Source organism: Cavia porcellus, unplaced genomic scaffold (assembly GCF_034190915.1).
Source record: "Cavia porcellus strain 051 isolate PalLab524CR breed Dunkin Hartley unplaced genomic scaffold, mCavPor4.1 scaffold_16, whole genome shotgun sequence".
NCBI lineage: Eukaryota > Metazoa > Chordata > Mammalia > Rodentia > Caviidae > Cavia > Cavia porcellus.
Window position 1 is genome coordinate 27,773,254 of NW_026947499.1, and position 26,546 is coordinate 27,799,799.

Below are 26,546 nucleotides of genomic sequence, written 5' to 3' on the forward strand. Positions count from 1 at the left end.
AGAGAGAGAAACACACCCATTGGTGAACTGAAAGGCTTCAAAAGAACTTGATCAACCAGCAAGTATGTGTTGACCAGTGTTATAGTTTGTGTCTGGCTGTGCCACAAAGCCTCATGCAGTCATGGGGGCAGGCTTCTAGAATTTGTGACTGATTCATGGTCCAATGCTGGGATTACGGGAGTGAGGGCTACCCGGGCTGGGTAGCCCACATACAACCTAAGGGACAGAAAGAGTCTTCTCTCGTGCCCCTCTCCTCCCCTTTTGCTCTTCCTGTTTTTGCTGTCTTCTGCCACCTTGGACGATGGCCCCTCTGCCACCCCACCCTGCCTTGGAGCCAGCTGAGTGTGGACTGAAACCTCCACAAACTGCAAGTAAATAAACCCTTCCTTTTAAAATGTTGAGCATTAGGTATTTTGTCTCAGCAACAAGAGGAAAGCCACCAACATAACCCCCTCTACGTGCAATGCTAGGGTGGGTGCTGAGGGTGGGAGGCCGAGACCGTTCCATCTCACGCCCTGGTGGGTGGCAGGAAGCTCTGCTTCACTTTCTGTGATTCCAGCCCAGCAGTGGACTCTGGCCATCACAGTTATTTTGAAAGGCAGAGCCACCCACAGGGGTTTGGGTCAGATGGAACTGTTTTCAATCTTGGTTCCTCCTTAACTGAATGAACCTCATTCAAGTAACCAAATCTTTCTGGGCCTCAGGGTGGCCATCTGCAAACCAGGGTAAAAATAGGACCTGCAGCATGAAGCGACTGTGAGGGAGCCCGGCCGTCGTCAGTGCCCGGTCAGCAGCAGGCATTCTTGCTCCGCTATTATTGCTGCTGCTGCTAATGTGGTTGTTTGTGTGCCTGGTGGTCCTCCTGCCTCTCAGGCAGCGGCCTCCTGGGAGGCCAGAGCTGCGTCTTACTCCCATTTGGCTCCGGCAAAGGATCAGAACCATGTCTGGCTCACCTTAAGTGCTAACCAAGAGTTCCGAGGTAGACCAAGGAGGGACTGAATACTTGTCATAGAGCCATCTCTTCACTTGCCACAGGAAGAATGCACATTTTTAGCTCTTGCCCATCTTCGTGGGCATCACCTCCAGCATGCTTCTCACAGTGGTGCTTAGGAAATGCCAGTCTGCACCCCTGTCTAGGATGTGACCTTGAGGTCAATGCACAGCCCAGAGCTGCTCCTCTGCCCTGCGCCCCAGCTGCCCCCTCTGACCAACGTTCTTTCTCCCATCTGGTAATGGGGCACACTCCACCCACCCCTGTCCATCTCCTGTCCTGGGTACCAGGAAGGCAGTTGCCTCTTCCAGCTTCCCTTGGGAAACTCGGGCTCAGCAGCCCCTCATCACAAACAACCCCTGGACACAGGCCTGATGCTGGAAAATGAATATTCTGACTGCTTTTCAGCTTCCAGATTGATTGAGGACAGACGGGAACTCACCCCCTCAACCAATCATCCGAGGCAGTCAGCTGTAACTAGGTATACACTTAAACAGTTGGCGTGTGAAATAGCATGCCCGCAGTCTGCTGATTAGAAAATAAAATCTCAAATCACTGTTCTCCATGGTGACAGGCTGGGGGGCCTGGGATGGGAGGGGTGGGGGCGGGTGCAGGTTACAGGACACTCAGTCCTCCCCAAGCCTTCCACGCTATGAAAGGTGTCCCATCTTCCAAGCTGCACAGGCAAGGGAATAAATCACCCAGTTCTCTGGTTTTCATAATCAAGTAAGAAAAGTTGTGTCTACTCTGTGCCACGCCCTTAACACGCATGAACACATCTCAGCCTCCCTCCAACACCACCAGGGAGGCCCTCATGATGCCCACAGTACAGATGAGCAAGCTGAGACCCTGGAAAGTAAAATAATTGGTCCAGCTTTACCCAGCCCCAGAATGATTCCAGCTCCAACTCTGACTTTGGACTCCATGCAAATATTTATCAGGAGTCTACTGGGCCTTCAGTATTGCTACAGATTTTGAGAGAAGGAGACCTAAAGACCTTCCTGATTGGAGAAGATCAGAGGACGCAGACTGTAAAGAAAGAAATGAAGCCAGTGTGGCGTGGGACAGGCCTGTAATATCAGCTACTTGGGTGGCTGAGGCAGGAGGAGCGTAAGCTCAAGGCCAGTCTGGGCCATCTCCCAAGACCCTGTCTCAAAATAAAGAAGGGCTCAGGGTGTAGCTTAGTACACGGTCTTTGGGTTCAATGGCCAGTACCAGGAAAAAGAAAGAGGAGGGAAAAAGACATGGCTAAAGTTAACGGAAACTAATTCAGAAATGCAAACCATGCACCTTGATAACTCCATTTAGTTCTCGTGGCAACCACAGGAAGGAGAAACTCAACTCCCCATGTTTGGCACACGCCCAGGGGAAGCCAAAGCCCGGAGAGGTGAAGTCATGCCTCCAGTAAGTGGCTGAGTTTGGATTTGAATCCAGGTCCTGCTACCAGAGGACCCTCATTGTACAGCCCCTCCTGAAGGTCCCTGGTAGTTTCTGGGAGGGTGGAGTCCTGAGGGGTGCAGGAGAGATCTGTAGAGGGGACACTCTGGGAGTGCAAGGGGCTAGGAGACTGGGCGCAGACCGTGCAGGCTTCTGCATGAGCAGGACACAGGATGGGTGGGCAGGCAGTGGCCACACCAAACAGGCCTGGAGGCAGAGTTAGGATCTCAAACTGCCAGGGCCACAGATGGGGAAGCCTAACTTTTGAGTTGGAAGATTCAGCTTCAGCTTTGCTTAGCAGAGAATTCCCCACAGGGTTTTCAAAGCCTGTAGCCTCTCCTCAGCCACCTGTCCAGCCACCCTCTTTTTCTTCCTTCTTCCCTCTCTCCCTCCCCTCCCTTCCCTACCTTTTTGTAAGTTTTTAAATTTTGAAACAGGATCTCACTAAGTTTCCTAGGCTTGTCTTGGATTTGCAGTCCCCCTGCCTCAGCCTCCCAGCATGCTGAGATTACAGCCATGCACCACTGCTCTGCACCCAGACCATCACTCCTTTCAGAGACAATAAGGGCCAGGAGATGCCACCTTCCGTAGTGGTGGTCTCTTGTATGACCTGTTTTGAGGGGTGAGGTCTTATGAAAATAAATGTTATGACTGAAATTAATGAAGTTCATTGACTGACAAAATTCAGCCATTTCCCATTCCCGTTCCCTACCCTGGATGCACATCCCTCCCCAGACAGTTCTGCAAAACACAGGCTTTAATGGAATAAGAAACACAATGTGGTCTGTTTTGGAGAGTGTGGGCACGGGAGACCCTTGCTGAGAGCCACATGACATTTGGCCCTGGGAAGTCCTCAAGCTCTAAAGCCATCACAGGGTCTGCTCCTTTCCCTTCTCCTCCGGGAAAGCCTGGCAGTCCCAACTCTCCCAAGATGCACATCACACACACTGCAGTCTGCTTTCAAACTCCGCACGTCATCAGTCATCAGGTCTCTTCCCCACAGTACTAGGGATGGAACTCGGGCTCTTTGCTCTGAGCTACCTCTCTGTTTTGAGGAAGAATGCAAGTTACTCAATGTAGGCTTGAATTTACAGTCTTTCTGCCTCAATTTCGCTGGTTAGTGGGATTATAGGCATGTGCTAGTTTCACAGCATAGGCAGATCAGATGGCTTCCCATATCATCCTGCAGGGGTACGGTGGCTGGGGATGCACTGGGTGGATTGGGGATGAGAAGTGGACCCAGATGTCCAAGCCGGGGCAAGACCCACCCTGGAGGGCAGGGCCGAGGCTGCACCAAGGCTACTGATGACCCAGGAGCCTCTTCCTGGCTGTTGGCTCAATAACTCATGCAGCTTTATGAGGCTTCTCGGATCAAGTTCCCTGCTCTTTCCTTTGAGTCTTATGATGGCTCTGAAAGGCCCTCAGGAGAGAGCATGGCTCCTTCCAGGGATTTGCAGGCCCTTGATCCTATCTCTCTGTCCCATACCTCAGCCCTGGAGATGGACAGCTGCTGATCCTCCTCAAGGGTCAGGTGTTAGTGCATGGTGATAGGCATGAGCCTAGTTTTAGTTTTTGGCATATGAAAAGCCAGTTTCCCCAGCACCACTTATTAAAGAGACTATCTTTCTTCCAGTGAACATGTTTGGTCCCTTTGTCAAAGACAAGGTGGCTGAGTGTGTTTGTAGTGGTGGTTTGTCTTCTGATCTATCCCATTGATCTTGAGGTCTGTTTTTTTTCCAGTACCATGCTGATTTAGTTACAATAGCTTTGTAGTATAACTTCAAGTCAGGGATTGAGATGCCTCCTGCCTTGTCTTTGCTGCTTAGAATTGCCTTTGCTATTCTAGGTCTCTTCTGGTTCCAGAGAACTTTAGGAGTCATATCTCTAGATCTGTGAGGTAGGCTAATGGTATTTTGATTGGAATTGCATTAAATCTATATAACAATTTTGGGGAAATGCTCATTTTCACGATGTTTGTTCTTCCTATCCGTGAATAAGGAATGTCTTTCCATTTTCTGAGATCTTCTTCAATTTCTTTTTTCGGAGTATTGTAATTTTTACTGAATAGATCTTCTACTTCCTTTGTTAGATTGAGTCCTAAGTATTTCATTTTGGATGCTATTGTGAAGAATGTGGTTTCTCTCATTTATGTCAGTGAATTTGTTGTTTGTGTAGAGGAATGCTATTGATTTTTCTTTGTATCCAGCTATATTACTGAATTTGGATATTATACCTAGAAGTCAGTGGAGTTTTGGGGTCTTTTATGTAGAGCATCATGTTATCTGCAAATAATGATAATTTAGCTTCTTCTTTTCCTACCCTTATTCCTTTTATTTCTCTCTTTTTTGTCTAATCACTCTGGCTAATATTTCTAGCACTACATTGAATAGAAATGGTAATAATGGATATCCTTGTCTTGTTCCCAATTTCAGAGCAAAAGCTTTCAGCTTTTGACCATTTAATATGATGCTGGCTACTGGTTTGTCACAGATAGCTTTTATCAGATTGAGGTAGAAACCATCTATTCTGATTTTCTGTAGGGTTCTTATCATGGATGAGTGTTAGACAAAATAATCATAAGATTCTTATCTTTGGTTCTATTGATACGGTGTATTACATTTATTAATTTGTGTATGTTGAACCATCCCTGCATTCCTGGGATGAATCCCACTTGGTTATGGTGTATGATCTTCTTGATGATTTGCTGCATTTTGTTTGCCAGTATTTTATTGAGAATTTTTGCATCTGTGTTCATTAGGGAGATTGCCTTGTAGTTCTCTTTTTTTGTTGGGTCTTTCTCTGATTTTGGTATTAGGGTAATACTTGCTTTCATGAATGAGTTAGGGAGAATTGTTTCTATTTCAATTTCTTTAAAAAATTTGAAGAGTGTTGAAATTAAGTCTTCCTTAAATTTCTTGTAGAATTCAGCAATGAATCCATCAGGTTTTTCTGTTGGTAAGGTTTTAATTACATTTTCAATTAACTGAAATTGGGTTATTCAGCAGTTTTACATCTTCTTGCCTCAGCTTTGGTAACTCATATGTTTCTAGAAATGTGTCCATCTCTTCTGTGTCATCAGCCTGTTAGAGTAAAGGGTTTTGAAGTAGGTATTGATGATCTGTATTTTCACAAGGTCTGTAATGATTTTGCCCCTTTCATTCCTTAGTGCACGAATTTGAGTTTTTTCTTTTATCTTTTAAATGAAGTTAGCTAGCAGCCTATCAGTTTTATTTATTCTTTCAAAGAACCAACTCTTTGATTCATTAATTCTTTATGTTGTTTTCTTAGTCTCTATTGCATTAATTTCCGCTTTGATTTTTATAATTTCTTCCCTTCTTTCGGCTTTGGACTTCACCTGCTCTTCTTTTTCTAGATGTTTGGGGTGTAGCATCAGGTTGTTTATTTATGCTCATTTTGTTTCCCTGAGTGGAAATTCACTGCAATAAATTTACCTCTGAGGACGCTTTCATTGCATCCCACAGGTTCCAGTAAGTTGTATTTGTATTTTCATTTACTTATAGATATTGTTTAATTTCTTCTTTAATTCCCTCTGTGTGTTCTGGAGTGTGTTATTTAATTTCCATGTGATTATGGAGTTTTTGCAGTTTCTTTTGTCATTAATTTCTAATTTCAAGGCACTATGATCCTATAACATGCACGGGATAATCTTGATTCTTTTGCATTTACTTAAGCATGTTCTGCGGTCTGGTATATGGTCTATTTTTAGAGAATGTCCCATGTGCAGCTGAGAAGAATGTATATTCTGATGTTGTTGGGTGGAACACTGTGTCCGCATCTACTAAGTCCTTTTGTTCACATGTTTGATTCAATTCTGTTATTTCTTTGCTGATTTTCGGTCTAGTTGATCTGTCTCTTTGTTTCAATGGGGTGTTAAGTTCTCCTATTATAATTGTGTTATTGTTTATTTGACTTTTCATTTCTATTAATATTTGTTTTGTATAGCTGGATGCTCCCATATTTGGTGCATATATATTTAAGATTGTTATCTCTTCTTGAAGTTTTCCCCTAACTAGTATGTAGTGGCCTTCTTTATCTCTTTTGATCATTCTTAGTGTGAAGTTCATATTGTCTGCAAATACAATAGCTACCCTTGGTTTTTTGTGGCGGGGGGGGGGGGCGGAGTGGTTCCTGTTGCATGAAATATTATTTTCCATCCTTTGACTTTTAGTCTATGAATTTCCTTTTGGGTTAGATGGGTTTCTTGTACACAGCATTAGGTTGGGTGTTGTTTCTTGATCCATTCTGCCAGTCTGTTTCTTTTAATTGGCGAATTGAGGCCATTTACATTAATGGTTATAACTGATATATATTGGCTTATTGTTGTCATGTTATCTTTCTGCTGCTGGTTCTTTGTCTTTCCCCTCTGTTTAATTGTTTGCCTTGCTTAGTGGTTTCTTTCTGTTGGTGTTCTTGAAGTGGTGTTCTTTCTGTTGGTGTTATTTTTATGTCTATATAGAATATATTTCAGTGTTCTTTGCAGGGTTGATTTGGTGGTCATGAAGTTCTTCAGCTGTTCTTTGTTTGGAAGTATCTTACTTCTCCATCAATTCTGAAGAACAGTTTTTCAGGATACATCAATCTAGGTTGAAAGTCATTATCCTTTAGAGTATGAAATACTTCACTCCATGCTCTTCTTGACTTCATTGTTTGTGTTGAGAAGTCTGCTGTGATTCTGATAGGCTTCCTTTATAGTTGAACTGTCTCTTCTCTCTAACAGCTTTTAACATTCTGTTCTTATGTTGAACTTAAGGGATGTTGGTTATTATATGCCTGGGTATGGATTTATTTTAGTTATGGCTAATTGGAGTCCTATATGCTTCACTTACCTGTATGTAAGTTTCCTTTTCTATGTTTGGGAAATTTTTGGCTATTAGTTCTGTAAATAGTCTTTTGATATCATTTGTGTTGTCACCGTCTTCTTCATTTATGCCTATCAATGTTCTATTGTTTTTCTTTGCATCATCTTGCAGCTGTTGAATTGTTATTTCCTGATTCCTTGCTATTTTTAAAGGATCTTTCCTTTCCTGTTCACTAGCTGAAATCTTGTCTTTGAGGTCTGAAAGTCTGTCTTCACTTTCATTGAGGTGGTTTTGATGGAATTTTTGATTTCTTGGATATCTCTTTGAATCTATTTCATGCATTCTGTGTCCTTCTTATATTGTTAATTCAAGGTTCTCATCTTTTTTTTCAGTGCTCCTCAATCTTTTTAAACTATGTCTTCTTTGGATGTGTCCAGCATTGATTTTATTACATTGATCATCTCCTCTTTTACCCGGGAGATTACTTCTGATCTGAATTGCTTTGCAGCTTCATAGAACTGTCCTTTACTTCGTTGCTATCACTTCACATGTTTCAGGTATATGGCTTACATTTTCTTCCATGTTCACGTCTCCTTGGCTTGCTTGGGGTGGGCTAGACGTTGGAGATTGCGTTTTCTCTTCTGTTTTGTCATTCCCCTGTCTTCCCTGGAGATGCTGAATGCAAGGTCTCAGTTGCTTCCTGGGTTGAGGATATCTGTCTGTCCAGCAGGGAGTTTCCCCAGTTGAGTGGAGGTCCTTAGTCAGGCCTTATATGGGTCCCTAGTGGCACTGGAAGGCTCCTCAAATGTAGGGGATATGCTGGGTGGGCCTTCAGCACACCTCGCTGGTACTATAATCCACGTGGATGCTTGAGATTACTGGGCAGGACTCTACCAGATTCTGAGTGGTGTACGAAGGCTGAACAGCCAGATGGAGTAGGCTGTGCAGGTTTTCAGCTCATGCTGCATGATGCACCAAAGCTCCACAGCTTCTTAGGGTCCCTGGGCGGTGCCCTACCAGGTTCAAGTAAAGGTCCAAGATTGCACAGCTGGATGGTGCTTGCTGTGCAGGCCTTTGGCTTGTGCCACTGAGTACAGGTGATTCCCTGGCCACTCGAGGTCACTGGGCAGGGACCAACCAGGCCTCAAGTGGGGCTATATTTGAACAATGCTGAGTGCCTATTACCCAGCCTTGTCCATGGTTAGTATTCAGTCAATGCCTGTTGGAATGGAATGAATGCATGGGTACTCTGTACCAGGATTTCTCAGCCCAGGGCGAGTGCCTGGCAGGCACATTTGCTAATGTTCGTGGATAGTTCTATCTGTCATGGCCCAAGGAGGCAAAGTCACACAAAGTCTAGTGAGTGGGAACTAGAAAGGCTATCAGAGACTGAATAGTGCACAGGATACGGCCCCCTCCACACTCCTGCCACAAAGAGGCACCCAACCTCCGATGACATCAGAGCCAACGTAAAGGGAGTCAGCTCTGTGTTCAGGTCTGGGGTTTGCTGCTGTGGGAGTTGGGAGGGAAGGCAGAGGAACCACTTCTGCCTCAGCAAGCACAGCATCTGGTGCCACTCACAAAAGCAACACCTAAGACAACTCTAAGAAACAAAAGAGAAGTTTAACATTCACTGAATACCGTTTAGGGTCAGGCCTGGGAGTTACCTTTGACCTGCTGAACTCCTCTTCAGCCATCAAAACCCATCTTAAATACCACCTTCTTCAGGAAGTCCTCCTGGATGCTCCAGCCCAGGCTCAGTCTGCCCCTTTTCCTGACACTGCAGTTTTCATTACACCAGCCTCTAACCATTTATATGTAGAACTCTCTCCCTTCCACCCTAAGGACATCTCTCTGTACTTAGAGAATAGCGGATAATTTTTGAAATGATTGAGGAAATTAATATGAGAAAGGGGCCTACTGTGGCTGCCAAGCCAACGGTTGGTGCTCCCAATTCTTGGGACCTGGAGACACCTAGGTAAGGACTAGCTGTGCTGAGATACCATCAGGAAGAGGATCCCAGCGACCTCCGCCAAGGAGGAAGACGTGCTGGGCCTTCACCGACCTTGCTGTGAGCACCACACTCTCCAGTGAGCTCATCAACCACACAAGCTATAAATTAAAAAGAAGAGAGAGAGAGAAAAAAAAACCTAGCCCAAACCCAGATCTGCTAATTCCAACCCACTCTATTTTTTCCTCACAGCTGCTGGGGAGGGAATGCACTGTGACTTTCAGAGGGAACATTTCTTTGGCACACGCTCCCCTTCCCGGCCTACCCCATTATTTCCTCCTCTCGGGTCCAGCCTGGGTGCAGCGTGGACTTTGCCATCACAGGGTCCTGGGTTCTAATTCTGGCTGTGCTGTTTCTTAACCGTGTGCCTCACAGCTTCCCTATCCTCCCCTGTAAAACCTGACAAGATGCAGTTCAGGGAAGCAGTGAGGTCTTGAAACAAAAAGTCCGTCCTGTCCTCTACTTCTGTCCTCCTGAAGTCCACAAGAGACTCACAGCAGTGCCCTACAGGGTCCCTGGTTGGAAGGCAGGGGCTGACTTCCGGTTCCCATCCTCCCTCCATGCTCTAGGAACTCTCTCTACCCATCTAAGATGAAGAGCTCTGACCTTCACTGGCTCATGCAGCTCTCCCTGCACACATGAAGAGACTGAGGCCCAGGGTGGGACAGGACCTCTGCGCGGCCACACGGAGGAGCAGAGGTGCTGTGTCTCCTCTCCTCGCCTAGGGTTTGCGCGATTTTTACCTCCCGTAGTAAAAACAATGGCATCTGCCGTTTGTCAAGCACTTACTGACATGCCAGGCGCTGAATTATCCTCACATCCTACAAGGAGAAAACACCCAAAAAAGGAAAAAGTGAATAAATTGAATGCCATTAAAATGAGAAACTTCTGCTCTCTGAAATAGACTGTTAAGAAAATGAAAAGACCAGCCACAAGATGGGATAAAGCATTTGCAGCTCTCAAATCTGATAAGAGACTTGTATCAAGAATATAAAGCCTATTCTCAGAACCAATAACAAAACAAGCCACTTCCCAAAGCAGACAAGACATTTAAAGAGACTGCACAGAAGGGATCCATGGATAGAACAAATGAACTCATGGAACCGTGTGTAACATCACTCAGCATCAGGAAAACGCAAATGACTCTCACAAGCAGATCCCCTGACACCCGTCCAGGTGGCTATGGTGGGGAGAACGGGGGCTCTCAGACCCATCCAAGGGAATGGGAAATGGCCCAGCCATTTTAGAAAACAAACTGAAGGTTTCTTCAGAGTTAAGCTCACACCTACCGGAACCCCTACTCCTTGGTGTTTATCTCAGAGAAACAGAAACACCCACCCAAAGACGCACACAGGAGTGTGCACAGCAGCGCCATGTTTGTGACCAGTCAAAGGATGGAAGCAACCCCCTGTCCCCGTGGATCACAGAGCTGTGTTAGTCGCACAGTGGGACGGTGCCCGCCACCAAGAGCAGAGGAACCAGTGATATTCGAACCAGCACACACCAGTTTCAAGGTATTGAGTGGAACAGAACAGGCCCAGGACGGAGCGCTTCTACGTGATCCAAATTCCAAACGTTTCTAGCAAATGTAAACGAATGTGTAGGGGAGAAAGCAGAGCAGTGGAGAGTGCTGGGAGGAAAACTGACAGAAAGCTGTGGAAACTCTCAGCGGTGATGAAGACGTTCATTATCTTGATTGCAGTAATAGCTTCGTGGAGATATATATATATACATATGGCTCGAAACATAGCAAGTTGTACATTTTAAACACTGAACAGTGCTTTTAAGAGGCTGTGAAAAATCCTATGCAGACATAGTATACTATTTTACAGAAGAATAAACCAAGGCTCAAAAAGGTTAGCTCATTTGCATACGGTCATCCAGGTAGGAAGGTGTGGAGCTGGATGAAGCCCAAGAGCTTGTGACGAGCCAGCTCCACCTGAAATCGCTAGGGTGCTCTGGGCCGGCCCTCAGTGGTCTGGTGCCATCTGGCAGAAGAGCGAGGGGGAGGGTGGAGGGAGAGAGGAAGAAGAGAAGGAGAAGAGGAGGAGAGGAGGGAGGAGAGGAGGGATGGAGAGAGAGAGGACAAAGAGGAGGAGGAGGGAGAGAAGGAAGGGGAGGACCATGGAGGCAGCAGGAAAAAAGGGAGAAAGAGGAGGGGGAGGAAGAGAGAGAGAGGAGGGAAAAGAAGATGAGAGAGAGAGAGAGAGAGAGAGAAAGAGAGAGAGAGAGAGAAGGTGGGGAGCAACGGAGGACAGAGGCGAGCTCAGGAGGACGGGGTGTGAATTTCAGGCTCAGAGGAGCAGGCGGTCAGGTCCCAGGACCCTGCTCCCCCAACGGCTGCACAGACCAGGGAAGGAGACGCCTCCTGCGAGCTCACCGTGTGCCATGCAGGTAGAGGGACCCAGGGGGGCATGCGCTGGGTGATCTGGCCTCTGCCCTGTCCTACCTCTTACCCCCACACTGTATTCCACCATGCCCAGCCTGTCTGTTCTCGGAGCCTCTTGAGCGGCAGCAAGGACCAGTCTGATGTTTTGGGAAGGGCTTTCTGGCTCCGTCTTGAGTGTAGGCACTTCCAGGGGGCTCAAGGTGGTCAAAGGGTTCCCCTAGCGTGCCCAGATGCTGACTCTGCCCTCTTCCCTGCTATGGCTTCCAGTCATACCGAGCATGAGATCAGACTCCTACACTGGCATCAGAACCTGGCTCTCCTAGCTCCATTCCCGTCTAGCACAGTGGCCCAGTGAACTCCCCCTTACCTGGAGCCCACTTTCTCCGGCCTCCTGTCAACTGCTCCATGTCCCTGCAGGATCTCAGCTCACACGGCCCTCTTGAAAGAGCATGCTTGCCCTCCCCAACCTCAGCAGTCACCCCCTTGCACAGCAGTGGTCCCCTCTCATATTTGTGGGGCCCCTTGTTTGTCACCTGCATTGCTGCTTGGCTTAGACACTGGTAAACAGGGAGTGCTGGGCAAACACAGATCACTTCAGCCAACTGCAGGCCAGCTCTGTGTGGGACACAGCTGAGTGCTGTCCTGGCCATCTTAGGTCACGGGAGTGCTGTGTGATGTCGGTCTAGAGACCAAATTGCGTAAGGACATTTCTCAGTGTCCCTGTTGATAAGTGACATGTGACTGCCTGTGTGAAGAAGACTTGTTGGATGTGGCACACTCATCCCAAACTTGGAGATTCAGGGAGTGGAAAAAAGCTGTGTGTCCTTGGCCCAGGGCTTGACTTCTCCCAGCCTCAAATACCTCAGTTACAGAGCAGACGCGCTGGACTGCGCTCTGTGACGGTGGTGTGTGGGAAGAACTCGAAGGCTCTGCGTGCATACGTTCTTGGCTGCGAACGGGAGAAGGAGGCTGTGGGGGAAGGCCCTGCGGGTCACCAGCACCTATCAGTCCTCTCCAGGGACGCAGGTGTGGAGCGAGCACTCCTGGCTTGAGGGCCGAGACCACGTGGCGTGGCTCAGACAGAGCCACATTAGTATTCCCCAAGGAGAGTGGGGACTTGAGTCTAGAAAGGGAACAATCAGGGGCGGGGACGATGACAGTCGTGAGGGCTTGTTCAGTCCATCACTGAACAGAACGTCCGCGTGCTGGGTGGCAGATCTGTGCTTCTGTCTGCATCGCAGATGAGTGCACAGGGTGGGCACAGAGCGGCTCTGAGCCGGTGTCCAGCGCTCCACGGTGGGCCCGTGTCCACCCCCACTGCACAGAGGAAGAGGCCGAGGTTCTGAGCTGGTGCAGGGCTGAGAGTCGGGAAGGTGACCTGCCTGTTGCCAGAGCGACGGCAGAGTTCAGCTCCTCTGGTCATTTCTGTGCCCTGAGCACCCAGAAACTAGGATAGGGGATCTGGCTGAATGAGCCCTTGGGGGGGTTCCTGGTGCTGTGCTGAGCCTCAACTTTTGTCTCCTCATCCACTCCCCAAGGAGACACTCTAAACCACGTACAGCTGGGGAAACTGAGGCACAGTGTGATGGAGTAAGAGGGTGGCAGCACAAGGATGGAAACTGGACCTGTCACACGCCCTGAGAAGGACTGTTGGGGACCCCGAGGCAAGCGGCTTTCTCTCTGCACGCTTATCCATCGTGCACAAGAACAACAAACTGGCTTTTCAGGTGACCCCTGCTCCCAGTGAAGCTAGCTCAGAAGGGATTTCAAGGGACTGGGGCCTCTGCTTGTGCTGAGCTGCGGATCGTGGGCTGAGGCAGGCAGCAGTGATGATCACAGAGCCGTGGTTTTGAGGCTGCACTGAGGAAGAGAGCAGCACGGGCCCCAAGTCCTCCTCAGAGCAGGGCCTCTGGGTCTGCCCACGGTGCCAACACAGGGCTTCCTAAGAAACAGGGGCATGTTGCCCACTGCACTGAGGGCAAAACAAACTCCTACCTGGCCTGCAGAACCCCCACGGTTTGTCTCATAGCACATATACTGCTGGCTTTGCCAACAACCACGCTCCCTGCTGCACACTGCAACCCCAGAGCACTGATCTTCTGACTCCTTGAGTACATCAGATATGGTCTTGGACCTCTAGTTTTCTTCCCTGGGGCTCCCCTCCTCCCATCTCTCTAGCTCATGCTTACATTTCCTTCCCCAGGGAGGCTTCGTCTGATCAGTCACCATGATCATTTCCTTAAAAGATTTTCTTCTGTCTCCTTGTCCAAATGCATGCTTCATGATTGATCTGATTTATCTCACTAGAACATAAGAGAGTCCAAGGCAGTGATCTTATCAGTTTTGCTCATGGCTGTAACCCCGATACGTAGCTCTGTACCTGGCTCTGAGTTAGTGGTAAGTATTTGTTGAATGACTGAATGACCACTGCACATAAGAGCTTGCATAATCATGGCAGACTGCATGAGGAAAAAGTCCTATTCTCTCCCTTCTCTTTTATGATGGAGGACTCAAGTGTGTCTCTTTCTCCAGCCTCAGTTTCCTCAGTCATAAGGAGGAAGTGGCTAGCTCTGACTCTGGCTTTCTGGAACAGCAGGTTTTACTTTTCTCTGTCATCCTTGGCTCTGTGAGCTCCGCTGGACACCTGATCTTGGGCACAACTTACATAGAAGCCTTCCTGACAGATCACTGCACAGCCTGGGGCCGGGTGCTGGAGGAACACCCGCAGGGCTGGATTCAGCAAGTTGTTTGGGCCTTGGTTTCGCCTGAAATACCTGCAGAGCCTGGCTTGCCTCTCCTGGCACAGCAGGAAGCTGACGGCCCTAGCCCCAGGCTTCCCACCTCCCAGATGAGAATCATCTTAGCTCGGTGGGGCCTCTCAGTTCTGGCTGCAGGGGTGAATCATCTGGGGGAATCATCAGAAAGTCACCTGCTGACAGGTTCCATGCCCAGAGAGGCTCTCAACAGATCTGAGGTGAGACCAGGCTTTGGTGTTCCTTTCAAAGCTCTCAAGTGACACGGAGGAGCAGCTGTAAATAACGATTACCAGTTCCACCATTGGGGGACCTAGTCAGAGTCACCTGGAGGATGCTGTGAAGCCACAGATTGCAGACTCCACCCAGACCTGAGGATCAAAGCCTCTACTGGCAGCTAGTGGGACCCAAGAGTCTACATCTTTAATAAGTGGCCTGGAGGCTTATTATGCACAGTCATTATTTTGATTGCTTTTAAAAATAGCTCTATGGAAGTACTGGCTATCATATACTACACGTTTAAACAGTATAACTTGAAAAGCTTTGACATGCTGATACCATCACTACAATCAAGATAGTGGATAGAGTCACTCAACTCCCAAATGTCCTCAGACACCCATTAGATGCCAAGCTTTGCTGACTTAGAATAAAAATCTCAGCAGACAAGCACAAAAATGGAGAGACCAGATTTTGGCCTTCGGGATACTTAGGTACCTGTTCTAGCACCCTGAGGAAGTCGCTTCACCTCTCTGAGCCTCCATCTCTTGATTGAAATGGCCCTGAACTCCCCACATCAGTGGGGTTGTTAAAGGAGATGACTAGAGGGTGCTTGACTCAAAGTGGCTGCCATCAACCCCAGATCTGTCATTGCCTCTCTCCTTGTGGCAGGCTATGGGGCAGAGGAGGTGCATTAGATGACTTTCTGATGCTAATAACACAAACCCACAAAGTGGAGAAGTTATGAGGAAAGAATCTGACTGTGATGCCCAAGGTGGGGGGTTCACATCTAGAGATGGCCTCCTTGGCTGACTCTGGAGGTGGCTGGGGTGTCACATGGCCAGAGGGAGTGGGTCTGCTGGTCCTGTACCTCCTCCACTCTCTCACTCTCTTCTTCAGAGCCAACAGGGTTCACTCGTGGAGCTCCATCCAAAGACCTTATTTATCCCAGTCACCTCCAAATACCCCAGCTCTGGCCACCAGAGTTGGAGGACATTTCCAGCCTCCCAGTAGCTCACATTGGTGATTAAGTGCCAACAGGGGACAAATCACATCCATGAGCACTGGTGGAAGGGAGGGAAGTCACACATCCAGTAGCAGAGGGGAGAGAGATTGTACACCCCGGCCTTGGGGGAGGGAGAAATGAGGTTCAGCAGGGTGAGGAAGGGCTTGGCCTGCTCCATCAGTGCCCTTGACCCAGCAGCGAGCCAGTGCATACTTGGTTCTGAGCGCAATCCGTGGAGCCATGCATAACACATTCTCACATTGAAAATACGGGGCTAGAAGGCCACACATGCCCAGCTGGCTGGAGTCACCAGCTTAGGCTCTCCTGGTAGAGTTTCTCTACCTCTCCAGAACTATGACATTTCTTTTTCTGGCTCGTTTGTCTCCCTTCTGAAGTTCATTCTTCATTCATTTGCTCATTTAATCCCTTGTCCAAGCAGGTGAGTGTTGATTGGCCCTCCTGCACCAGCCACATGCAGTGCAGGATGATCATTAAGCGCTTGCTGATGGAGTGAACAGAGAGGACTCAGGGTCCCTGTTCCTGCCCTCTTCACCGGGATGAGTCCATCAGCACACTTGAGTTTGTCCCTTTTTCCACCCATCCCTGGAGAGATCAGGGCCCTTTCCTGGCTGTCAGTCCATTTTTACTGAGTGGCACTGTGAGTTCTTCATGCTTCTGTGCAAAATTTTTCCTGTCACCTGAACTGCCCTATCTTGAAGAGTGGAGGCCACTCTGAAGACATTTGTTTCACTCACCTGAGAGCACCTGTCACAAAGCTTTGTCCATCACTGGCACTCAGGGTGACAGTAGGAAGTGACAGAGCCAATCACTCATTATCCCGATATCAAGACCTACTATTTATTCAGCTCCTGGCCAAATCTGTAGTTGCTTGCTACATGTCACCTTTTTAGATCTTGAGAATAACTTCCTGAGCATGGTGTCACTGGCCTGGTCTTATTCTCAAGAAATTCAGGGCTCTGAGAGGTTACGCGGCCACACAGACATTAGTGGCAGAGCAGGACTCTAAGCCCAGACTTGTGGGACTCCCGAAACAGTGCTTTGTCCAGTCACTCGTTAACAGCTATTTGTTGTGCAAATATCTTGTGCCAGTCTCTATACTGGGTATACATGAGCAGCAGCAATAAACACAGTTCACAGCCCCATGGAGATTGTAGTGGTCTGCCAGGAAGAGGAAACCTTCATCCCACGGCAATAAGAGTTGAGTAGCAAGTGGACAAAAGGCCACCAGGTCATCTGACAGTGACAACAAAGACCTCAGCCTCTCTTCCTGCTTCCTGTCTTGATTGTGGGGCTTTAATCTCAAGGCTGGAGGATGTCACTGAACCTGTCTGTGTGGTCTCTAAATTTTTTAGGCAAGAACAATGGGAAAAGTAAAAAGGCAAAGGGTACCCAAATTGCACTTATTGGAAAACTGTCCCCATGAACATCTTCTGCTTGCATCTGATTGGACAAACATTGTCATGTGACCATCCTTAGGTGTAAGGCATGCTGGGAAGTCAGCCATAGAAGGCTAGAGAGGCTGAGAGGGGGTAGGATGTACAGCAAACCCACTCACAGTTTCAGCTATCAAGTTTACAGGGAGCCAGGTTCCAACCACATAATGATGGGGAAATGAAGATACAATTACTAGCTGAGAATTGGCTTCTGAAGGAAAAGAACTTGACTCTTGGCACGTATTTAAGGTTCTGATCTCAAATGTCATGGAGGTTGGTGGTTTTGAAGAATAGATGTTTGAACTGAAATTTGAGGACTGATGAAGTGAACTTGGTGGGAGTTGGAGGGAAGTCTGTGCCAAGTTGATGGAAGGGAACAGCTTGTGCAGTGGTGAGAGGTGGGCAGGCAACCAGACCTTGCTGGGAACAGTGGATCGTGGGTATAATTTTGGTCTTTATTCTAGGAGCAATGGGGAGCCACAGCAGGGTTTTGAAACAGGGAGGTGGCGTGGGCAGGTCCGTGTTTTGCAAAGATTACTGCGGCAGCAGGTGGGGGACGCATTGAAATGAGGCAAAGCTGGAAGATAGAACCCCAGGGAAGGGTCTGTTGCAGTTGGCCAGGGAGGAGCTGGTGGTAGCTTAGATCAGTGTCATGGTAGCAGGGACAGAGAGAAGTGAGCTGCTTTGAGACATACATGGGAAGCCAAATCAAAAGGACTTGGTGATGAATGGTGAGCAAAGGACAACAAAAGTGACAGACAACTTCCATGTTTTTGTCTTGCTCAAGAGCACAGAGGGTGGCACTGTTCACCAAGCCAGCAGCACGGCAGAAAGGGGACCCAGCCCGTGGCCTCAGGGAACGGGCATACAGGCCAGTGAGCCAAGAGAAGCTTTGCTGCTGTGTGCAATTAAACATCATTCTTCTCTTCCAAAATCCTTTCCCTTGCAAACAGCCACGCTCGGCCCTGCTCTCCCTCATGCAGCTGCTTCAGGCTTCTTGTCCAGCCCCACTGACTGACTCTCTGTCCAGACTGCAAACTGCCATTTGGGATGGTGACAATTCCCCTCAAGCACATCCCCATTTCCTCTTTCTCCATGAGCAATACGATGCATGACTCCAGCGTGGCTAAGAACATTATCTTGTTGATTATCTTCTTTCTTTGAGTCATCTAATTCCTCGTTCTGGGCCTGGAATTTGGAACATTGTCTATTTGCCTTTTGGTGTGTTCCTCTTATCCTTGAAAAGAACCCCTACTCTCTGTCTCAAAATCAGTCTCAAAATCATTCTGGAGTCTAATGGCTTCTGACAGACTGAGGGATCCCGCAGCTCCACACTGGTGATGGAGGATGAGGGATGGGCTTGGCAGCGGCTGGGATTTTTATGTGTCACGAGGATGGCATTGATCGGGGGAGGCAAGCCAATCTTTCCAACTGAGTTGGCTTCCTGACCAGTGGCAAGCTCGTCCTGTGTTTGGCACGACGAGCTATCTGCCTGATAAAGTTCCTGCTGGTACACAGAGCTAATCAGAAAAATGAAATTGCCTGAATCGGGGAGACTTTGGACCATACTCCTTTATCTCATTGCCCTGAGTTATGAGATGACTGGGACAAATTTTTTCTAGTTGCTTTAGAATCATATCAGCACAAATTTCTTTAACCATTGATCTTCTCTCTTTTGCTCTCAGCAGCTTATTTGTTCTAGTAATGTTTTGTTCAGCTGCCAAAGTAAACCAAGTTCATTATACAATTTACATAATAGCACACAGCATGTCTAAAACAGGGTTTTTTAATTTGAATTGGTTTAAATCATGGGTGACGGAAGGCTTATGCTGTTGTAGTTCTGCTTCCCAAGTTGGGGGTGGCGTGTTACACAGCAGCATCAGAACAATGGCTGACTGATACAGGGATCAACATTTCGCTAGCTACTTCTGCTCTGATGTAGGAGAGCACCCTTGATTGCCCACTTTCTCCTTGACCCTCCCACATTTAACCCAGCAGCACCTGCTGTGATTTAGATGTGAACTTTCCCCTAAAGTTTTGAGTGTTAGGGTGGGGTGACGCTGAGAGATGGTGGGTCCTTGGAAAGATAGGGCCTAGTGAAAGGTAAAAAAATCAATGCCTTAAAAGGGGTCAGTAGCATTCTCATGGGGCCTGGGTGGGTTCTGTGAGACTTAGTTACAGTATTATAAGAGAAGCCAACTCTCCCTATGCTCTGACTTTCTCTCACTGTGTAATCATGGGAATTAGTGTCCTACAAATCCATCCATATGTACATATATTCTATTGTTACCATTTCTCCGCAAACCCCAAGCAATACAGCATTGTTTGCCCACCTGACTGCCACCACATACCCCGTGCTGTGGTGGAATGCATCTCCCCGAATTTCATACATTGATGATATCTGAGAGAGACAGGCCTTAACAAGGTACTAAGTGACAGAACTTTGCTTTCATGAATGGATGCATCCCTTTGTGGATTAACAGATGCTCAATGACGTGGTAATGTTAAAAAGACAAATCTCTCTGGCAGGTTGTCCTTGTCTCACCATGTGGTGCCCTCTGCCAAGTTATGATATGGTGAGAAGGTCCTCATCTGATGCCAAGCAGAGCCCAGTGCACCACGTTCCTAGTCTTCACAGCCTCCAGAATGATGAGCTAACTAAACCTCTCTTCTTTATAAATAACTTGGTCAGTAATATTCAGTGATAGCAACAGATAGCACACCAAGTCACCGCACATCTCCGTGCTTCTTTCCCTGCCCTTCCCTACCCAAATCCTATGTCCAGTCTCTGTAGATGCCCACCCAGATGATGGCAGTAACTCCTTTCTGGTCCCTCACTTTGACCTTCTTCAGTCTACTCTCTAGCTAGTAGCCAGAAAGAGTTTTAAACAATATATGGACCAGCTCTCTGCTCTAGCTCCAGCAGAGTCTCCTTCCCTGGAGTCAGCCCACCCCTCCTCATGGCCTTGAAGGCCCCGAATGATCTGCCCCGGCCTGCTTCTCTGACACCCTACATTTCTCTCCCCCTGAGCTGCTCACAGGGAGCAGGAGCTAGGCCAGCACCTGCTGTTCTGACTCCCAGCCTGGCTCTCCTCTGCTCCATACAATGTCCCCTCCTTGGGTGACAGGTGACCTCAAGTCCCCCTAATTCTCCCTTGGCTACTGTACCACCTCCCACTTAGCAACTTCCGAGAAAGCCAGGCTAAGTTGAATTCATGCTCGTTTTTCCTCCTACCTTGGTTTCTGTCTCTAGCTCTTGTGTAATTTACGTCTCCTGGATTAATTGTCAATAGCAGCAAGTGTTCTTAGGGATTTTTCAATTGGATTCAGGATGGTGCATTAATTCAGCTATTTTCCCCCCCTTAAGACATTTTCCTCAATGATGAAACTATTGAATCTGCCACAGATCCCTCAACACTTCATAACAAGGCCACTTTAATAGTAATTAATTCCAATATTGGCTATACTGTCATTAAAGGCAGAAATGACAGGACAGATTTAGTGAGCTATGAATTATAAGATCCTCATGGCACCAGCTCTGCTTTGCAAATGTTAAGCAGTCTCCAAACTCTCAATTTCCTACCTTCTCCCTATGTTGAGACTTTAATTATGATGATGATGATCTAATGATTATAATTATTTTTGTCAACAATTACTGAGTGTATTCCATGTATCAAACACTAAGTTAAGTGTTTTTTTGTGCATTAATAGAGTTAAACCACATTATTAATCCTTTCCACTGGAATCTATTATCTCCAAGTTACAGATAAAGAAACAGAGCCCTAGAGATGTGAAGGGACTTTCTCAGGACCACAGAGTGAATAGTCATCAGGGCCAGGATTCATCAAACAGATCATAAAATCTGCATCCTTAACTCCTAAGAATACCTTTTTCCACCAGTAAGAAGTCAAGGGGCCACGGGTTATGCTTGCAACTGAACTTGGGAAATTCTGTTTACAATGTCATTCAAAATGGACTATGTTCAATTCAAAGGAGTTTAATGGCTTATATTACAAAACTTCAATACACAGAGTTTTATCTACCAGGCAAGAGAGACCACTTGAAATACCATTAGCCTTGGATTCAGATTTGACAGCTAACTCTACCTGTTAGCAGCTGTGTGATCTCTGCCAGGGGATTTTGCCACAGGTATACCCATTCTGCGGATGGAAGACAGAACAAGTACTGAGAGCAGAGTCACAGAGACTGTCGTGAGTGGTAGAGCTGGCAGTTACACCGCTTCCTAGGGCTGGAGGTGGCTATAAACCATCACATCTAAACTAGGAGATTTCACACATTAGGACAACTTTGGCACCCACTGACATCTGGGGCCAGCCAATGCCCTGTTGCAGGGACTGTCATGGTCAATGCAGGATACTGAGCAGCTCCCTGGCCTCCACCCACTAGATGCCAGAAGCACTTCTGGCTTGGACTGTCGAGTACCTCTTGGAGGCAAAATTACCCCCAGATGAGAACAGTTGCTAGGTATCAGATTCTAACTGCAACCATAATCCATGGGTGATTTCCTATAAGATCTAGTATATAGTATACTCTATTTACATGAATAAAAAGTATATATATTTTTCACACTGAACCATTTTAAAATCATTTTCACCACATGCATAATGAGAAGACTTCCTCCAGTTTTCCCCCAGGATACTGGAATTTATCTTAGACACCAGCAGGTTTTGTTTTTCCTCAAATATGGTACTTTCAGATTCCTTCTCCAGAATGATGGGCATGGCGATCTGTAGCCCTCAGGACTGTTAACAAGCCCTCTGACAAGTCCCTAGTACACAGGAGGAGCTCAATAAAGGCGAGTTATCTTCTTCCTCTCTAGACTTCAAGGACTCTTTCCAAGAGAAGAGGTAGCCAGTGCAATGCAGCAGATGACCCAGCAGGGCAATGAGGACTTTGGTTCATGTCCCCGCCCTGTTGCTGCTTTGTTGTGTGGTCCTGCATAAATTATTTACCATCACAGAGCTTCATTTTCCCTTGTCTATAAAGTGAAGAGGTTAGAGGAAACTCAAAATCTACAGTTTCAGGGTCTAGGTTTCTGCAACACAATATGACAGTGATTCCCTAAGCTCAGACTAGCAGCATCACTGGAACTGGTGTCAATGTGGTTTCCCAGATCCCAGACTCCAGGGTTTCTGTTGTGGTCAGTCTGGGGAGGATTCCAGAACTCAGTTTTGCTCAGCTTCTCACTCCCATCCTAGGTGAACCTGACCATGAACCCCTGCTGTGGGAAACAGCCTCTCTCTCTGCTAATCCAGCAGAGAAATTGCATCAGAGAGCCAGCCCACAAGTCTGTTGAGAAAAGTCACCCTGACTGCTGTGCATTTCTCTCTCTGGTTTCCACCAAGAGCTTTCTGGAAGGCTGGCCTAAAGAAAACCATTGGTAAACCATTGGTAACATGGATCTTTAGAAATGAAACTTCTCAATTGGGTTGCACACCAACCTGTAGAAATGGTGGTCATCCAGTCTTAGGCTGGGGTGTGTCCGTTCATGTGTAAGTGTGTGTGTGCGTGTGTGTGCACGTGCCTGCTAGGAAGGGAACATGATGGCTGGCCCTGAGAACCTCATAACGCTGCTGGGTAGAAAAGACTGTCACACACACAGTGTGACATGTCTTTGTGTGCATGGACTCACTTGCAGCTCACTCACTCACGTGCAGCTCACTCCACACTTCATCATGAGAACTATCGCTAACACCTCCAGGAGGCAGTGGCTTGGACTCTGTCATACACGGGCCATCGAAGACTGCAGGGGTCGGAGCAACTTCCTGTCATTTTGTCTGAAAGTGCAAAACCCCCTTCTCCTGACCAGTCCTCCAGTCCTAGGTGTCACCCACCCAGCTTGACACTAACAAGTGCCACGGTTGGCCTCAATTAGGAAAAGAGAGCGTGTGCAACCAAGATGCTAATTGGCAATTATACACGAGGAACACCACAAGGTTAGAAGACAGACCGGTCTCTGCGGGCCGGAACAGACAAAAGAGGGGAGATTTAATTGGCCCTCGCAGGCTTTGAGAGAAGCTGACCAGCAAGGCCAGGGAAGATGAAATTCATTCTTTACTTGTTCAGCATTCACTGACACTGCCAGAGGAAGCTGGCCTGTCCCTTTCCCTTTCTATCCACCTCTTCCCTTTCTCTGTCTTTCCCTTCATCTCCACACCTCCCTTCCCTTTATTCTCCTTCCTTCCACTCATCCAAGGGTTTTTCCATCCAATAGCTATTGTGTAAAATAAGTCAAACATTCCTCCTAGTTCCCTTCTTTCTTCCTCTTCCTTTTTAAAACCAGGACCTTGCACTTGCTAGGCAGGTACTTGTGCCACTGAGATTTATCACTGGTCCCTCCCTTTCCTTTTCCCCTTCTTTTCTTCCCTCCCTTCTCCTTTCCATCTTTCCCATCACTCTTTTATTCAGCATGTGTACCTGCAGAGCTCACTGGGTACTGGACCCCTGGCTGAGCTTGGGGACATACAGTGGCTGCGCCAGGGAAGAGCCTCCCAATCCAAGGAAGAGACATAGGCGGGGGGTTGTATGGCTATTAGTATGACCAGCCCTGATGGTGCTGCACATGGTGACATCAGAAAGGTGAGTTTCAGACAGAGCAAGAGCCTGCCAAGTACCTGTCTCTTCATTTCACCCAGAAGTCAAGGTCTGCTACACTCAAGGGCACAGGTGGAGTGGAGGAGGTCCTAGATGGCAAACAAGGGGCCTGGGTTTCTGGCCTCGGTCTCCATCCTTACCTTCTTGCTGCATGGGCACCAGTGCCTAGAACAGTGCTAGTACCCAGCAGACATTCAGTACACGTTTGTTAAACAACTGGTATCTGTGGCCCAGGAAGGTGGAGCCCTCACTTTTGGTCCCACCTCGAGTAGGTGGTGGACACGGGATCACACTGGAGCTATCAGCCTCCAGCATCCTGTGAAACTCAATTCCACCAGCAAAGCTCTGGGGACCACACCACCCGAGCTGCCTCTTTCCCAACCGCTGCTGTCCCTCGGCATTGCTGAGGCCACGCCCGCTCAATTCACACAAGACACTTTAATGAACCCTCCTGGGACCTTGCTCTTTAGTTGTTCTTACTGGGTTTTCTTAGGGCACAAGATTAAGCAAAATGCCTTAAGGAAGCTGTGAGTTTACTGATTTAGTGGCCTCCCTTGGGCTCCGGCAGGAGATGGGTTCACAGGGAAATGGTTTTTGGCACCTGGGACAAGAGTCTATATGGGAAATAGAGTAGGAAGCCATCTGCTCAGTGGCAAGTTTTCTTCTAATTCTTTCTCACTGTCCCTGTAACGGACGGCCAGGGGACTTCAGCAACTGCTTTCTGTCTGGCAGGATGAAGCAGGAGTCCTCTGCAGAGGAGGTTCCCACAGCAGTCGGGCATCCCGGGGTCCGGGAGTGCATCTTGGAAGAATGCTGGCGCTTTGTTATTCCTTTTACAGATGGATGAGTGACGTCCAGGGAGTAGATGGGACTTGCCACTCGGAGAGAAGCTGGATGAGCACAGACTTAAATAACTACCTCATTAATGCATCACCAAAGGATGAGGGAGAGGGGAAGCTATTCCTACGCTGAAATCTGCAGAAAAAGTGGAAAATGGTGAGGCCAAAAGACAGGAAGGGGTTTACAAAGATGCGCATAAGAGGTAACAGCAGGCACATAGGCTCTGTCAGGAAGGTCAGTATGGCCAAAGCAAAGACAGTGAAGGAGGATGTTTTTGATGCAGAAAATGACCAGGCTGTGCATGTCTTGTTGGTTCCAGAGTGGAGTTTGAGTTTGGTGTTAAAAGAACGCTGGGTTTGGAAATACCTCTATAGTGGCAGAAAAGGGAAGGGTGAGTGGGGTCTGGAGTCCCAGCTCTGCTACCTCCAGCAGTGGGAGCCTGGGATGTGTGGATTCCCACATAAGTTCATAAAGTTGGTGAGCCAGAGACACCAGTGAATTACCACTATCGGTAGGCAAAAGAGGATATAGTTCATAGACTAAGAAGTCCTGTTCCAAACTCATTTGCCAATCCAGGAGGCACCCAGGGGTTATGAACTCAAGCACTGATGCCAGCTCCATCTCAGGTCAAACCCTGTCACTTACCCCCTAGCTACATGGCCTGGGGCAAGTGGCCTTCCTCTCTGTGCCTCAGTGTTTGCACATCAGCTGGGAACAATAGTGGAAACTTCCTAGTGGGTGGTTATATGCATTTAATGCAAATTAATAGCATGGTGTCTGATAAACCAGGACCATTATTATGCCCATGGCCAAACTGGTTTTACTCACATCTGGACAATAAACTAAGGGTACCCTTAGGGGCAAAGTGATATTTCAGGAAAGGTTTGACTATGATTCCACGGCAAGATTGATGAAGTAGAAGGAGCTGGACTCCATCCAACTCCACCAATGGCCACGTGGGCTTGACAAGACCCCAGTACTCCCTGGCTTTCTGTATCTGCCTCCCTGGGCTTTGCTGCCAAGAGTCGCTGTCCCTTTAAATCTCGAGACAGTGAGAAAGAATGGGGATCTCTCATATCCAATTCCAGGGCTTTCCTGTGGCTCCTGTCACAACGTAAGGAGCAGCTAGGACCTCAGCTCTGCTTGTCAGGGAGAAGTTGGGGTGCACCCCTTGCATTAGGCTGTTCACCCCACCAGAGTTAAGGTCCAGGTCACCAGGCAAGATGCACACTCCTGCCTCAGACGCTGCCCTGCAGCCACGGCCCGCCCTCCCGGGGTGAAGCCCTGGAAAAGACCCATGGCAAGTTGCTGGAACCCAGACTTGAGTCAAAGCTGGGATTGGCAGCTGGAGCACAATCCTCAAACTATTAAATGAAGTCCCGAGGAATTCTTTCTGTTAAGCATTTCTTTCTTTTGGGGGTTTCTTTTTGCTGCCTTTGTTCTCTCTACCTCTTGCAAGGAAACTTACTGTCCAACTACCATCTCATGGATGACGCTTTTTCTTCTCCTCTTTCATTCTCTCCCTGAGTCTCCATGTGGGATCAATTTTCTTTTGAATACAAGAAGACTGGCCGGCGCCATTGTGGTCTACCATTCCAAAATGGCGGGAGAAATCTATGAGGAAAGCTCTCCAAGCAAAGAAGAAGACTAAGACCTCACCAAGAGCGCATGCAAGTACTGATAACATTTAACCTCACAATTAAATACATTGAAGTAAATTACAAAAGATATTCACACACATATATATTTCTGTTCTTCTATAACAAATGCTACCCAAATGGATAGAAATTCGGTTCTTAGAAAGATTTTTTTTCTTGAATATTTTTTCTCCTCCTTAAAAGGGTGTTTTACCTTTAGTTCAATAAGCGCTTGTACTTTCACAATTAATACCTACAGCACTTCTGATAGACACTGGACAGTCAACACGCATAATTTTGTTTAGTTGTGGTCTACATTTAGACATTTTTGTTTGTATTAGCTAACAAGGTTCCAAGAATTTTATCTCATTGATAAA

At 47.5% G+C, this 26,546-nt stretch overlaps 1 protein-coding gene across 3 annotated transcripts in view; it reads right to left on the reverse strand.

The window, feature by feature from the left end:
* The window catches only part of Sez6l (seizure related 6 homolog like), a 175,687-nt gene that overhangs the window by 102,615 nt on the left and 46,526 nt on the right, over positions 1-26,546 (reverse strand). The window lies entirely within an intron of this gene.